At 38.4% G+C, this 17,884-nt stretch overlaps 1 pseudogene; it reads right to left on the bottom strand.

The window, feature by feature from the left end:
* The window catches only part of LOC131810975 (sodium/glucose cotransporter 1-like), a 45,730-nt pseudogene that overhangs the window by 9,189 nt on the left and 18,657 nt on the right, over positions 1 to 17,884 (bottom strand).

The raw sequence follows: 17,884 nt of genomic DNA on the forward strand, positions 1-17,884 counted from the left end.
ACAAAACCAGAGAAGGAGACAAACCATAAGAGACTTAATCATGGGAAACAAGTTGATGGCTGCTGAAGGGAGGGAGGTGGGAAGATGGGGAAATGGGTGATGGACATTAAGGAGGGCACATGATATAATATAATACAATAGGCACTGAGTGTTATATAAGTCTTTTGAATCACTGACCTCTGCCTCTGAAACCAATAATACATCATATGTTAATTAAATTTAAATTAAAAAATAAATTAATTTAAAAAAGGGACATTTAAAAAATAAATTAATTTAAAAAAGAAACATTAAAATAAATTTAATAAAAATTTATTTAAGCCATATTAAGTTTAATTCTGATATGTGACTATAATTCTAGATGAATCAAAAATTTATTTAAGCCATATTAAGAAAGGTGCAGCTGATGCAAATGATGTGTGATTGGCAATCCACTGTCATGTTGACCACTTTTTTTAAATTATAAAGACTTTATTGTTTGGGGCATCTGGCTGGCTCAGTAGTTTAAGTAGCTGACTCTTGATTTTGGCTCAGGTCATGATCTCAGGGTTGTGGGATCTAAACCCACATCTGGCTCCCTGTTTGGTGGGGAGTCTCCTTGAGATTCTTTCCCTCTGCCCCTCCCCCACTCACATGTGCTCTCTCTTTCTCAAATAAATAGATAAATAAATAAATCCTTAATAAGGCTTTATTATTTTATCTTTCACAATCTGATATACAACAGATACAGATTTTGTGTATGCTGTGAGGTAAGAGTTAACATTCTTTTTTCCATGAATAGCCAAATAACCCAGGACCATTTATTGAAAATCCTTCTCCCCATCACTTTCCCTACTACATTATCCTGAAATCTTTACCATAAATCAGGTGACTATATACCTGTGGGCCTTCTGTATTCTGTACTTTGTTTCTTTGATTTGTCTATATTTGTACCAAAACCATACTATCTAATTAGTATCACTTCACAATAGATATTGGTATCGCTTAACATATCCTCCAGCTTTGTTCATCTTGAAAAATTGCTTTGGCTTTTCTTTTCTTTTCTTTCCTTTCCTTCTCCCCCCACCCCACCTTGACTATTCTTTGCTCTTTGCATTTTCTCTCTTAATTTTAGAACTGGTTTGTCAATTTTTACACACACACAAAAAGCTACTGCAATTCTGACAGGGATTACTCTGAATATATAGAATAACACAGAGAGAATATCTTGTCAATACTGAAACTTCTAACTGATCGATATAGTATATTCCTTTATATACTTAGGATATATACTTTCCTAAGTATATACTTACCTATATACTTAGGTATATATTCCTTTATATATTTATGGTATATTCCTTAGGTCTCACTAATTTCTCTCAACAATGCTTTGTAATTTTCAGGAATTTTCTCATTTTTGTGAGATTTATTCCTAAGTATCTGATATAGTTCAATGACATTATAAATGATAATATGTAAAATATGATTGATTCTTGTACTTCTACCTTGTAACAGTTTTGTTAAATTCACTTTTAAATTTTAACAGTTTGTCTACAAAGTCTTTTATGATAATTTTATTTCTATCCTCATGACATTTGTCTCCTTTTCGTACCTTTAGTGCAGAATAGCATCTCCAGCACAACGTTGAATAAAAGTGGTTATAGTGGACATATGTGTCTAATTCCCAATCTCAGGGAAAATGTAAGCATTAAGTATGATACATCTAAGCTTTTAAATATATATAAATAAATATATATATTTATATATATATTTAAATATATATATATATATATTTAAAAGCCAGTGTAAAGAAAATCTTTTAAATTTTCTAAGATTTAAAAAAATAAATAGGTATTAGACTTTCTAAATTCTAAATTCATCAGTTGTGGTGACTATATGATTTTCTTCTGTTTTCAGTTAATGTGGTCAAGTACATTGATTGATTTTTGAATAAAAATAAATCTATTCTTTCACTTCTGGAATAAGCTCCAGATGGTCAAGGTGTATTTTTCTTTTTCTATGTTGTTGGATCTGCTAATATATTGTTTAAAATTTCTGCCTCTATGTTTCTATTGGCATGGTATGTATTTTACCATGTTTTCTGTAAGCTTTCCTCAATCTTATTTTAAAAATGTCTCTTTTCAATGAAATTTCAGGATACAAAATCAACATACAGTAGTGTACAAAATCAGTAGTATTTCTATACACTAACAGTGAGTCACCTGAAAAAGAAATAAAGAAAATAATTCCATTTACAATAGCATCAAAAACAATAAAATACTTAGGAATAAATTTAAAGAAGTAGGTGTAAGATTTCTACACTGAAAACTGTAACATTGTTGAAAGAAATTGAAAAAGAAACAAATAGACAGAAGGATATCTTGTGTTCATGGACTAGACAAATCAATATTATGAAAATGTCTATATTACCCAAAGCCATCTATGGATTCAATGCACTCCTTATCAAGATTCCAATGGCATTTTTTACAGACTTAGAAAAAATAATCTTAAAAATTGTTTGGAATGACAAAAGACTCCGAGTAGCCAAAGAAATCCTGAGGAAGAAAAACAAAGCTGGAGGTATCACACTTCTAGATTTCAAACTATATCACAAAGCTATAGTAATCAAAACAGTATGGCACTGGCATAAAAACAGATGCATAAACCAATAGAAAAGAATTGTAAAGCCCAGAAATAAACCTATGCATACATAGTCAACTAATATCAGACAAGAGAGCCAAGAATACCCAATGAAGAAAAAACAGTCTCTTTAATAAATGGTTCTGGGAAAATAGGATATTCACAAGAAAAAGAATGAAACTAGACTCTTACTTTACACTACTTAGAAAAATTAATTCAAAATGGATTGAAGACTTAAATATGAAATCTGAAATTATAAAACTCTTAGAAGAAAATGTAGGGAATAAGCTCTTTGACGTGGGTCTTGGTAATGAGTTTTTGGGTATGACTCAAAAATCCCAAGCAACAAAAGCAAAAATAAAAAAGTGGGACTACATCAAACTAAAAAGTTTCTGTGCAACAGAGACAACAAAATGAAAAGGCAACCACAGAATGGGAGAAAATATTTGCAAACCACATATCTGATGAGGGGTTAATATCTAAAATATATAAGGAACTCATATGCAACTTACGAGCAAAACAAAACAAAACAAAATACCAAATAATCCAATTAAAAACTGGGCAAAGATCTGAATAGACATTTTTCCGCAGAAGTTATTCAGTTGGCCCCTAGGTACATGAGATAGTGCTCAATGTTACTAATTGTCAGAGAAATGCAAATGAAAACCACAGTGGGCTGTCATCTCATATTTGATAGCTATTACCCAAAAGGCAAGAGATAACAAATATTGAGTACTAAGGAGGATGTAGAGGAACAGGATATACTGTTGATGGGAATGTAAATTGTTGCAGTCATTATGCAAAACGGTATAGAAGTTCCTCAAAATTTAAAAATAGAATTACCATATAATATAGCAAAATTACTTGTGAGTATATATGCAAAGGAAACAAAATCACTGTTATGAAAAGATATCTGTAGCCCCAGGTTTACTCCAGCATTATTTATAATAGCCAAGCCATGGAAACAATTTAAGTGTCCACTGATGGATGTCTGGATAAATAAACTGTGATATGTATTTACCGTGGAATACTATTCAAGCACAAAAAAGAAAGAAACCCTGCCATTTGTAACAACATGGATGGACCTTGCTATCCATGGAGGGCGTTATGCTAAGTAAAATCAATTAGACAGAGGAAGACAAATACTGTCTGATCTCACTTGCATGTAGAATCTAAACAAACAAACTCCTAGAAACAGACAGCAGATTGGAGGCTACCAAGAGGGAATTGAAGAAATGAATAAAGGAGGTTAAAAGGTACAAGCTTCCAATGTTAAGAAAAATAACTTCTGGGGATATAATGTACAGAATGGTAATTATAGTTAGCAACACTGTATTGTTTATTTGGAAGTTGCTAAGATGGTCAATTTAAAAAATTCTTATTACAAGAAAAAAGTCTGTAACTATGCGTGGTGATGCATATTAACTAAACTTGTGGTGATCATTACACAATGTATACATATATCAAAGTATTATGTTATACACCTTAAACTTAATATTATATGTCAATTATATCTCAACAAAACTGGAGAAAAGATGTCTCTTCTAAGGAGGATATAGTTGTTTTTTTTTTTTTTTTGATAGTCCGATAATCTCAACATTTTAACTCAGGTGTTTAGTCTACTTACTATTCATGAAATTACTGATACAGTTGGGTTTATATGTGCCATCCTATTATTATTATTATTTTAGTTGACTTATCTTTTATGTTCTTTTATATTTTATCCTTTTAATTTCTTGGGGGCTAATCAAATAGTTTATGAGTTATTCCATATTTTTCTTTAAGCAAGTTGTCAGCTAAAAATTCTTGAGAAATTCTTTTTTGCTCATTCTAGAGATGAGATTACAGGCACCCTTGCTATATTATAGTCTGGTATAAGTTTTGTGTTTTACCACATCTGAAATTAAAGTTCCATTTTGCCTCTGCTTATTTTCTCTGCTACTCTTGTTAGTATATTTTGCTTCCACATGTTATAAATCCCACAGACATTTTTCCTTTTTGATATTTTCAACAGCTTATATCCGTTTATATTTCCCAGATATTTGCTCTTTCTGGTGCTCTTCATTCTTCTCTGAAGTTCAATTCTTTTATCTGGATTATTTTCCTTCAGCTGAAAGAACTCCCTTCGGTATTTCTTATACTGAAAATCTAATGTAATAAATTCTCACAACTTGTGTTTATCTGAAAATATGTTACTCCATCTTCATTTTAGAGAATATTTTTTGATGGGTATTGGATTCTATGTTGGCAGTATTCCCCCTAGCACTTGAAAGTGTAATTCCATTGTTTTTTGGCTTTTATAGTTTCTGTTGGAAATTCTGCTATTAGTGTCATTGGTCCTCTCCTGAAGGTAGTGTGATTTATTTTCCTCTGGCTGCTCTACAGGTTTTCTCTTTATCTTCAATTTTCAGCAGTTTCACCATAATGTAGTCCATTTCCTTTGTATTTATCCTACTCATAATTTGTGAAAATTCTTGAATCTCTGAATAACTATCCAACAGTTTTGGAAAATTCTTTGCCATTATCTTTTCAAAATTGCTTCTACCCAAATTGTTCCTCTCTTTCTTTGATCACAGTGATACATATATATTATTTTTCTGATTGCATTCCACATATATATTCTTTCTGTGTGTGTGTTTTGGTTTTGATATTGTCATTCCATCAGTGCCACTCCATTAACATGTCATCTGCTATATCCAATCTAGTTGTTAACCCATCCATTGAGTTCTTAATTTCAGATTATTTACTTTTCAATTCTAGAAAAACTGTTTCATTTTTGTAAGTTTTAGTTATCTGGCAAAATTCTCAAGTTTTTCATCTGTTTTGTACACTTCCCCCTCTGTTTTCTTATATATGTTAGTCATGCTTATTTTAAATCCTAGTCAGGGGGCACCTGGGTGGCCCAGTGGGCTAAAGCCTCTGCCTTCGGCTCGGGTCATGGTCCCAAGGTCCTGGGATTGAGCCCTGTATCGGGCTCTCTGCTCAGCAGGGAGCCTGCTTCCCCACTCTCTGCCTGCCTCTCTGCCTACTTGTGATCTCTGTCTGTCAAATAAATAAATAAAATTAAAAAACAGTCTTAGTCAGCTAACTTCATCTGTTGATCTTCTTATATATATTATTAATATAAACATAGTGGTAAGGGAGGGCATTCTTGCCTCTTCCTTTCTAGCACCTTCATTAGGCATGATGCTGGCTTTTAGGGTGATCTAGACATGTTTTACCATGTTGAAAGTTACCTATTTTACCAAATACTTTTTCATCATCTGGGAATAGATACACATGATTTTACTCTTTTGATCTATTAATATGGTGAATTATATTATCCATTTCCCAATATTGAATGATCTTCTGTTTCTGGAAGAAAGTCCCCGTTGGTAATGAGATAGCATTCTTTTAACATTCTTCTAATATATTGTTAGATGTGTGTCTAATATCTTATTTACAATTTTTGCACTGATATATAAAAGTGACATTAGTCTTTAGTTGCAATTTTTGGTGCCATCTCTGTTAGGTTTGGCCACATCCATTTCTTGAGTTTCATAAAATGAATTTAAGTCTTCGTTTTTTCCCCCATGTTGTAACAATTTAAATAAAACTGGTTCTGTTTCTTAAAATTTCTCAGAAAAGTGATTTTAAACTATGGAGTGCTAATCACATGTAAAAACAAGCTCAAATGCAGGGGTTAGACAGATTAAATAAATGAACACTATGCATCTTGATACGAGATAAAAGAAGTGTTTCAGACACAAGGTAGGCCAAGTTAAATGTGTGCGTGCCAGATGTGATCTGTGGGCAGCCAATGTGAAACCTTATGGAATAAAGACAGGAACCATGTTTTATGCATATGCATTCACCACCTTATGCTAGCGTGGTGCCATGTGGTATCATGGTTAACAGCATGGCCTTGACATGGACATGTTCTCCTCCTTATACTATGTTAGACCAGTTCTAACATAGTTAGACCAGTTCTTCTCTGAGCCACTTCCCCCTCATTGGTACAGTGAGAATAAAAACAGTGAAACCTACCTTTAAAGGTTGTCAGGAGGACTAAATGAGACAAGAAGATAATTATGTAAATTTCCCTCCAAGGACTATTTTGGGGGGTACATTAAACTATGCTAGCATTTTTTTTAATCATTGTGATTATTACTTGTTTTTTTTTTTTCCCCAAATGGAAACACGTTTCTTTGTGATTAAAAAAAAATACATCTTCATTGCAGAACTGCAGGAAGATAGTACAACCATATTGTATTTAAACAAGATAATTCTATCTATATACAGTATGATAGCCTACATTTTTCACATAATTCTGGTGGGCATTGTTTTCATTAACAGGCAGTAACTAGTGTGATTAGAGGAGTCCTTCACCTTCCTGTTACCATGAGCTCCTTTTCAGTGGCTGTAGGCCGAATCTGGTTATAGATGCCCATTGTGAACAGGGCGCTGGCACAGTTGAAAATAGAAGTCAGGGAGGACATGAGAGAGGCCCAAAGTGCAGACAGCATCAAGCCTTGTATGCCTGGAAGAGAAGAGACGTTTCCTGGACCTCCAGCTTTCTGGCCATGCCAGGAGATGCCTCAGGCCTCCTAAGGCACTTTTCTACACACTACAAAACATTCAAATTTTATTTGGAGTGGCATTCCATCTAAGACAGATTAAAGCGTTATATTTATCCTTGCTTTGTGATGGGACTTACTAGTGTCCTGCTGGGTCTTTATGTAATGAGGAGAGCCGCTAAATCTTGAGTGGTTACTTTGTGCCAGACTATTTTCTTGGGCGTTATCCTGTAAAATCCTCTCTACAGCCCTGTGGGATGGACACCTCTGCTGTTCTACTTGTCCAGATGAGAATTCAGAGGCCCAGAGAAGGTTTGGAATGGAGGCAAGGGATGTGACTTCTTGTGCCTCAGTGTCCTCATCTGTGAAGTGGGCATAAAGGTATCTACCACACAGGGCTGTTATTAAGATTAAGATAAATTAAGTGGACAGATTAACATAATGCCTAACAGAGATCAAGCACTCATGAAGTGTGAAGTATAACATAATAATCCAGTATTTTCACCTTTTGAAAGGCTGCCATACTGCAGGGACTTTGCTCCACAGAGAGATTTCTATGTATTGATGATTGAGGCTGGAGGGTAACTGGGGCCTGAGCTGGAGGCCTACCATAGCAAGGCCCCCACTGTATTCAGTGGGCTACTTGACCAGGCAAAGCCTGGTGTCCTTACAGCTACTTCCTTTCAAGTACCCCACTGCCTACCCTCACTCACAGTCCTGGGTACTCAAGGACAGATTTAGCTGCAGAACATGGACAACTTTCTGTCTGAACTGTGGGGATGATCAGTATTACCCTCAGTCAGATTCCCCTCTCTATTGGAATTTTATGGAAACATCTCAATTTTGATCTCTAGAGCTCCTATCACTCTTCAGAGCTACTGTGTGATTAAAAAAAAAAAAAAAGGTACTATTTATTTGGCCTTTTCTCTGGGATTTGAGGAGACAGCTGAGATGAATTCATGGGCTCACTGCAGTGAAAGCCATTGAGCTGCCTGTCTCTTTAGTTCCCCCCACTGGACCTGAGCTCTGTGAGAGCAGGACTAGGTCTTGTCATGTCTGTGTTCTCATGGCTTAGGACCATGCCTAGCACAGAGTGCAGCCCTCCTGCGGAATGAAAGAGCGAAGGCACAAGCTAAGCTGGTGAAGTGAACAACGTAAATCGTGGGCATAGGCTGTACCTCTAAGAGTGTGTGCACCTTGTGTGAGTGTGTGAGAAATGAAGAGGGAGGAGGCCTGGCTCCTTCCCTCAGGGCAGGCGAGACTCCCTTTACATCACTGATATCCCTCTTACTTCACAGTCAACATTTCTACCAAGAAAGATGGACTGCCTGGTAGATAAGCCATCTGCGGCTCCTTTTCTCCTAACCATCCACTTAAAGACCAAGGGCACATAGGCTCCAATAGGAAAACAGATCATGGGGGTCCTTCCCTTACCTTCGGGCAGCAGCTTTACCACCAGCACTGGGTAGGTGATGGAGCTGCACCCAGTTCTGATGCCACAGTACTTCTCACATAATGAAGGTACAACACCACATGCCACTTTATCTGTAAGAGAGGTCGCAGTCACACCAATGTGTCAGCCTTAGAGCTCTAAAATCTGAGGGAAGCAAAAGGGAAGCAAATATTAGATTATTTATTCTATGTGTATGTGTATGTCAAATTTTTGATCTACTCATGATTGCTCCAGTTCATGATCTTACATTCCTTGGGATCTTGGGGCTGGGAATTAGGTGCCTAGGAGCCAGATGAAACAGTACTTCTACTAATGGACTGCTTGACTCCAACGTTAATGTAACCTAGACAAGACTTTCAGGGATGGCCGCTAGGTGTCAGGAAGGCAGATGTATTATTCATCCACCTATTAATCCATGAACCACCCCAAACCTTAATGATTGGTCTTCATAGGAGTGTTATTTCAGCGTGTTTGGAAGAAATTCTGGACAAAGGTATATAAAGGGAATGAATGTGATGTCCTTCAGGAGCTTAAATTAGGGATATAAAGTTACCATCTGAGAAAAAACCCCAAACGACAAAGCAACTTAGATGATGAAGAAGCAGGGGATTGTCTTGGTTTATGGGTAGAGCTGTTTGACTGGGGATGGCTTTCCAGTTTAAGCACTGGTTACCAAACATCTTGAGGAAGACTAAAAACTCAGGGGCAGCTGCATGCATTTACATCTGCCCACGCTCCTTGTAACAGAACCTCTGTGACACTCAGCGTAGTATAAGAAGGGCCCAGGAACCAGGCCTGACTATTCTGGAAATCCCTTCTCCTTGGCTGCAATAACTGGTCCTTATCACTCAAGTGAGTTCACTGAGACTCATTTGGGATTTTTGCTGAAACAATTGGGGAAGGAAACACTTGGTGGGTGTTGTTGAGTTGGTGGGATAGAAGTCTGGTGCTGTTGGCAACCACCTTGCTACCAGATGGCCTGAGGGTAACACTTGCTCAGAAGGGAGAGGAGCTAAAAATGTACATATTATGTTCTACCAAGAACTCCAAATAATATAGTGGCCTACACGGAAAACCAGATTTTGAGAATCACACCTTGGCAGCTGGCAGTGTCTGGCCCCCAGCTCTGGCCAGGGGAGAGACTCAGAATCTAGGGCCAAGATCATTTGGGTTATTGGAAAACCATACTCTTCCAGGAACATGGACAGGTGCCAAACTTCCATGATAAATGGCTCCCTGGTTTTATACACCTGGCATGTGCTAATGGATATGTGAGTCTGGCCATTTCTGACGGCTAAAGACAAGTGACTCCAGGTTCTTCTCACCCTAAGGGCTCCCCACCAATGTGTTCCATCAACTCTGTTCACTCCTTGGTCAGAAGGCTGGAGAGAGTCTGCGTTCTTGAAGCCCACTCTAGCTAGAGAGAGAGAGGCCATTCCCTCATCTTTTTTCTACTTCCCTTAGCAGCTTTCTATCTAGAGTCCAAGATAAATGTGATTCTGTGAGTCTTCTTCCTCAGTGAGTAGGGAAATCTGTGCTGGGAAGTGGGGTAGGGTGGGGTGGGGAAGCAGGTTTTCAAAGCCCAGGGCACTCTAGGTGTCCTAGAGAGCACAATAGTGTATTTCCTAACCTATGAGGAAGCACTACCTATGAGACCCCAAAATGTCACCTGGCAGCCAAAGATCAAATCTGGGAATGTTGAAACAAAACCTTTCTCTCTGTTAAAGCTGGAAGGGAATTAGGATTAAATAAAAAAAAAAGGGGGGGGGCGCCTGGTTGGCTCAGTGGGTTAAAGCCTCTGCCTTCAGCTCAGGTCCTGATCCCAGAGTCCTGGGATCTAGCCCCACATCAGGCTCTCTGCTCAGTGGAGAGCCTGCTTAGCCTGCTCAGCAGGGAGCCTGCTTCCCTTCCTCTCTCTGCCTGCCTCTCTGCCTACTTGTGAGCTGTCAAATAAATAAATAAATCTTAAAAAAAAAAAAAAAAAGAAGAAGAGGCATATCTTGGGGCAGACTGAAGGATGAATTAGACTTAGAGAAGTCTCCTACACATGTTACTTAGCAATAATTAGTGTTTTGCATTCTGTCTGGCCTTGTCAAAGCTTAGCCACAGAAGACTCCCATGGAAGCTACCTGCTTTGTCCCAGTGGCTGCACCTATCAGAAAAAGCACTCCATGTAGGTTTAATGAATAAACAAACTAGATACTCTGAGAGACAGTACAGATAGTAAAGCTAGGTTGAAATGGGAATGAGAGACATCCACAGAGTTATGGTAGCTCATTAAGAGAAACAAAGATGTTTTGATAGCATTTATGGGGAAGAACATGGACCTGAGTCAGACCCACTTTGGGGGTTTACATTGAGCTCCCCCTCTGACATTCCTCATCTGTTCACTGAGGCTACAAAAGCCTCACGATCTGAGCCAGTATTGACAGCATCTATCACGTTCCCAGTACAGTGCCTGCCACACAGGCGTGTGTGTCATGGCGATACACATGATTCAGGAGGAGCAAGTGAGCCTTCCTGTAGATTGTGCCTCCAAACCCTGGCCAGGACTGAGCTCTGGCTGCATGGAGCCTTGGTTGGTTCTTCCCTATCCAAACTTTTCTCATGGAATTTCTCTCTTGCCGCCTCCAACCATGGTTTCTGCCAGACTTTTGCTCAGCTGCACTCTTAATTGGAACACTTTAGCTCCCTTAAAGGCAATTGGGGCATCTCAATCCCCACACTGTGGGGGGCCTGATGACCCCAAATACTCTCTAGGTCTCTTCAGGAAAAAGAAGGTGATCAGCTTGAACACATCAGCATTAAGGATTTACCTGGGAGTAAGACACGGCTGATCACTCCTGGCATCACTTTGCTGAACATGGGCAGCGGCTTACTCAGCCGCCTTTCACATGAGACATGTTCTTCCCTGCCAGGCATTGCTGGACAAAAATCTGCCAAGGAGGGAAGCCTGGGTGGCTCAGTGGGTTAAAGCCTCTGCTTTCGGCTCAGGTCATGATCCCAGGGTCCTGGGATTGAGCCCCGCGTCAGGCTCTCCGCTCAGCAGGGAGCCTGCTTCCCTTCCTCTCTCTCCCTCTGCCTGCCTCTCTACCTACTTGTGATCTCTGTCTGTCAAATAAATAAATAAAATCTTTAAAAAAAATCTGCCAAGGAAACACAGAGGGGTGAGAGAGGGGATGATGGCTCTAGCAAAGCGTTTCAAGCCTGGGCTACCTCATTGTAGCAGAGAGGACAATTGTGACCTGCTGCAGCGGCAGGATGTGCCCTCTGGTGGGTTTTTGCTGAGCTGCTCACCCCAATCATCCAGGCATCTCCAGGGCATCCAGGGCCAGAGGAGGCTCATGTGACCAATGAACATGTTTTGCTCAGTGCACAGTTGCCTGAGGGGACAGGAATGGTGTGCGCGTGACCTTGGCCTCATTGTCAGCACTGCACACCAATTATGGAGGCACAGTGCTTACAAGCTGTCCCCTGGCAAGGATGAGACTCCCTTCTAGAGGCCACAGACTGCCCCTGCCAGGTAGAAGGAAGAGGCCCCTCATGACATTAAAGCAAAATTGGGTCCCCAGCATCAAAAGGGTTCTCAGAACTGGGGGCGACTTTATTCATCTAAATTGAAATGAACTAGAACTAGTGTAGACCTTGTAAGTGCAAAATCTCCTAGGAGATGTTTCACGACCCATTTCATGGTGCTCCTGCCATAAGAAGCAGTGTGCACTCAGGCCGAACAGAATGGTACAGCTGGCAGGTGGAGAAGCATTTAAGAAAGTGCATAAAGACATGGTCCAGTGAATCACAACAATGCAGTATTATATATGTACTGAAAGTATGTTTCTGCAGAACATTTAGATAATGGAAAAAATGCTCACAGTGTGATGGTAACTAAGAGGCATACAGGATACAGCAGCAGCATATACACTGTGACTCTACACCGAGAAAAAAGTGCACAGGAATTAACTGACATGGTAATAGTGATTCATGCTAGCATGGTGAAATTAACAAGCAGGACTGTCATTTTCCTCTTTAGGTTGTCTATTTTCCAAATGCATTATTTCAAACTGGGAGGAAGAACCCCAAAGTGGTCCTCTTCAACCAATAGGTACTGCTTCTTGGGAGGTCCACTGGCATCCTGTTGCTAACATCTCAATGTATGTGGGCTTCTGTGGAGCAGGTGGGGGTGGGCAGCCAGGCTGCACTTCCTGGTCTTTGCTTAGTCCCATGCACGTAAGAATGGGTCTCTCAAGGGAGGGGGTGAAGGAGTAGGGCAAGGGCAGAAATTCGACTCTCCTTCTGAGGGAAGGGTGATTATAAAGGCAATGCAGAAATTCCATGTAGAAAGCCCTAAGTACTTTTGTTTAGTGTCATATATTACAAAGTGGGGCAAGGAAAGGATTATCATTTAAAAATGATAGTGGGCCAAAGTTAACAATTTTCCTTCCATCAGTTTGTTTGCCTCTCTTTTAATTAACAATTTTTCTTAATTTCAAATTTTCTTTACAAGTTTGAAGGTATATATTGAACTTCCGTGTTTTTTAAAAGATTTATTTATTTAGTTGAGGTGGGGGAGGGGAAAAAGGGGAGGGAGAGAGAGAATCTCAAGCAGACTCGTGCTGAGCTTGGAGCTGAATGCGGGGCTAGATCTCATGACCCTGAGATCATGACCTGAGGTAAAATCAAGAGTTGGACACTTAACCGACTGAGCCACCTAGGCACCCGACTACTAATAATGACCCTTAAAATTTTCATATAGATACAATTTCAAGTCCAAAGTAAATCAACATCTCCACCCTTCTGAACAATTTAGAGTCCACAGACAGATTTAACTCCAAATAGTGGTACAATATTTCAGTTTTGCCCTGTTTTTCACTTCTTGTATTTGTAATTCTTATTCTTCAGCCCATTTGCTCATGTACCTATTAATATCTTTGCTAACTATTCCTTCTTGCTCATGAGTATTTCCTTTTTCTTTATGTACATCTTTCAGTCCTTCTTTAGGGAAGGTTATGTTTTGATTTTGCCCTTGGTCATGAATAATACCTTAGCCGGGCATATATTTTAGAAGTGACATTTTCCTTAAGGACTTTGAAAATTTTACACCTCTACCTTTGGGTTACATTGTTGAAGCTGAGAAGTTTGTTGTTGGTATAACTGTCTTCTTTTTATCAGTAATCTTTCCCTTCAGGTGCCCTTCAAATTCTCCTTGTCTTCCATGTTCTGGACTTTCATTATGGTTTTATTACATTTCTTTGTGTGGATTTGTAAATTATCTATGCTTGATTCATTGTGATTCTGGAGTCTGATGCTTCCTGCTCTTTCAGCAATTGTAAAAATTCTCATCCACTTTCTCTTAAAATATCGCTTCTCTCTCCTTTTGTTTTGGAACTCCAGTGAAATATATTTTAATCCTGATTCTCTCTTCCGTGTCATTTTGTTTCTCTTTCACACTTTCCAGTTTTGTGCTTTCAATAGTTTCTTCAGTTCTTGCTTTCAGATAACCATTTCTTCCCTTCAGCTGTGCTTAATCTGCTATTTTTAAAAAAAGTTTATTTATTTATTTAAGTAGTCTCTACATACCCAACGTGGGGTTCAAGCACATGATGGAGATCAAGACTCATGTGCTCCTCTCACCAAGCCAGTCAGGCGTCCCTTTAATATGCTATTTTAATAGTTACAAATTTTCACATTTCAATGAGCATATTTTTCACTTTTAGAAGTTTGAGTTTTCATATCTGACTGTTTTTGGTAGAAAGGTGTTAAGGTTTTCAGTTCCATTTTTATTTCTTTACTTTTAAAAAGATTTTATTTTTCAGAGATGTAGAGAAAGAGAGAATGGCAGGGAGAGGGAGAAGGAGGCTTCCCACTGAGCAAGGAGCCCAATGTGGGACTTGATCCCAGGACCTTAGGATCATGATCTGAACCAAAGGCACATGCTTAACTGACTGAGCCATCCAGACATCCCTTTTATTTCTTTATACACACTTTTAAAAAAGTTATGGTATCTAATACCTCAGTTTTCTGAAATTTGGGGTACTAATTCTGCTGTTTCTTGCTCAAGGTGGTTTGATTCTTCTGTATTTTCTAATTTTGTTTTAGGGGCTCATGTTGTGCAGGCATTTATTTATGGGAATGCTGCAAGACCTTGGTGGAGGGTGCATCCTTCCAGGGGAAATCTGCCATTACTCTTGCCAGGTTTGTATGCAACAAATTTTGGATGAGTTTATGTTCATTTCTTCCCATGGGCTTTTCCTGATAATACAGGGAATTAAGTTAAAATTTTAATGAAAACCCGAAATGTATAGGAAGGCCAGCCTGCCCTTGTGAATCCTTAGGGGAGACTTCTTTCCTTCTCCTGGGACTCGGGTTGGGGCATTTTGTTTCTTTTTGCTGGTGGGCAGCTATTTTCCTGGTCTACCTTTTCACTGATGGTACAGCCTTCACTCTACACTACTCATGAACTCAAGGCCTTTCTCCTGTTCTCACCTGGCCAGTTAAATCTAAGCCTTGGAAATCCTGGCTTGGTAAATACTGTCAGGGCACCATCAGTGTATCTGTCAGCTTAACTCTCTTGAGTTCAGTTCTCCTTGGTTTTTCAGTCTCCAGGGATTTTCTTCCTTCTTACGAGCTTTGCTATGACTATAAAAAGATGTTTGTTATATTTTACCCAATAAAACCAGAAAACTTTGTTTTTGGAGGTAGTTTAGGAAATCTAGTTTACCCACTGTCAGATGAGGAAGGTTAGAGGCAACTTTTAAAGTTGTAGAAGAAACTGAAAAGTAAAATGTAGAAAGATTTTTCTTATCTTCTAGGTAAAGAAGCACCATTAAACATAATAAATGGACAGGAATACAAATTAAAAAAAACCCAGAGCTACATTATAGAGAATACCCACATATAGTGCTCTGGATCTCATATTCTTTCTTGTCTGTCCACTCACTACATTTTAAAGACCTATCAGTTTTGTATCATCTAGCTCCTATGACAGCATAGTATTCCACAGTATTAATGCCCTCCTGCCATTTCATCTACCCACGTTGGAGTAACCAGCACAGTCAATGATCACATGGTGATCAATGCCTCATATATAATCCCTCATGAACTTGCATGAAGATATTTTAGGTAGCTTCTGAGGAGCACCACTGCTAGCTCAGAGTACAGTATAATTACTCTTATCAAATACTGCTGGATTACCTTCCAGAATAGATTGCACCAGTCTATACTTCCATCAGGAGTTCACAAGGGTTCTTAAACATTCATAGTCTCTCCAACACTTGGAATTACCAGTCTTTCTAATTTTTGCCAGTTTACTTGTGGTTTTGAGTTTCACTTCCCTCATAACTCTGGTTATATGCTGGTTTTATGCTTGCCTGAATTTCCTTTCTTTATAAATTGCCTATCATGATCTTTTACCCACATCTCTACTGGATTCCTTTTTCTTGTGGCTTTGCTATTAGTCTCTTGTTCATAATAAACATTTCTAGTAATCTCTAATCTGTCATCTGTCAACTTTTTCCACAGTACTTTTTAAAAAAGTACTTATATGTAATGTGATCAAATCAATATCATTTGTATTCTCCCCACTCTGTCTCAAAAATATTCCGTCACCCTCCCTTAAAAATGTCTAGCTTTTCTTTCCACATTTAAGTCTTTAACCCACCCAAAGTCCACCTTTGTACTAAGTGTTAGGTGGGGGTGAAGAATTGTTACTCCAAATAGTTCCTTGGTTTTCTAACATCATCAAAGGGTATGTGTCTCCCCCATTGATTTCTGAAGCCTGTTGGATACATATTGAATTTCTATAAGTACAAGAATCTGCCTGACCTCTTTATTTTTTCCCACTAGTCTATGTATCTATTCTTGGATGTTTCAAACTGTTTTTATTGCTGCTACTTTGTAGATGTTTAAAATCTGGTTTGGCAAGTTCTCCCCCTTTGTTCTTCAGTTTCAAACTCAGGCTAGCAATTTGTAGCATTTTACTCTTCCATAAAATGTTTAAATCTTTAAAAAAAAATCATTATGTAACACATGAAAGCACACTGTAGCACATTAAGAGCATATACTATAACAACCATCCAAATTCAGATGGAACATTATAGGTATCCCAGAAGCCTTTCTGTGGCCTTTTTTTTTTTTTAATTGAGGTGAACTTAATGTAATATATAACAAACCATTTTAAACAATTCAGTAGCCCCCAGTGAATTCCCAAGCTTATGCAATCACACTTCTCTCTAGTTTCAAAACTTTTTCATCACCTTGGAAGTACACCCATGTCCATTAAGCTGTTCCCTCCATTTTTCCTCTCCCAACCCCTGGCAAGTACTAATTGGATTTCTGTCTGTGGATGTGCCTACTCTGGATATTTTGTATAAAATATCATTAGATGATTGCTTGTATCTCACTCCTTCCACTTAGGATAATGTTTTTGAGATCCATCTAAGTTATAACATGTGTCAGTACATAATTTCTTTTTATGTCTGAATAATATTCCAATGAACAGAAGCACATTCTGTTCACTCATTCATGAGTGAACATCTGGGTTGTTTCCACCTTGTGGTACTTATAAATAATGCTTGCCATGTGACTTATTCTTTTTTTCTTTTTTAAGATTTTTTCTTTATTTATCTGACAGAGATCACAAGTAGGCAGAGAGGCAGGCAGAGAGAGAGGAGGAAGCAGGCTCCCTGCAGAGCAGAGAGCCCGATGTGGGGCTCGATCCCAGGACCCTGGGATCATGACCTGAGCCGAAGGCAGAGGCTTAACCCACTGAGCCACCCAGGTGCCCCGCCATGTGACTTATTCTTTTCATCGCAACCCCTTCCCTTGCTCCAGAAATGATCACTTTCATGATTTTCTTTCTTATTTGTTTGCCACTTACTGTGTATTCCTAAATGACATAAGTTAGCACTGCCTGTGGTAAACTTTATAAAAATGTATTCATTTTTATTCAATGCCTAGGTATCTGTATCTAGCTTCTTTTATTTGGCATCAAGCTTGAAGATCATCCAATTTATTGTGTGTATCTGTACTTCCTTTTCATTTGTTTATTGCCTTTGCACCATATGAATATTTCATAATATATTTAATGATCTACCATTGACAGTGAGCCAAATAAGTTTTAGAATAAGTTTTGAGTCCTTAAAAAGCAAACTGAAAAACTGATTGGTTGCATTAATTTATGGGCACAGTTGGGGAGAACTGACATATTTCATATCCAAAAAGATTTTTTTTAAGATAATGATAGTAAAGAAGAAAAAAATTA

Source organism: Mustela lutreola, chromosome 11 (genome assembly GCF_030435805.1).
Source record: "Mustela lutreola isolate mMusLut2 chromosome 11, mMusLut2.pri, whole genome shotgun sequence".
Lineage (NCBI taxonomy): Eukaryota > Metazoa > Chordata > Mammalia > Carnivora > Mustelidae > Mustela > Mustela lutreola.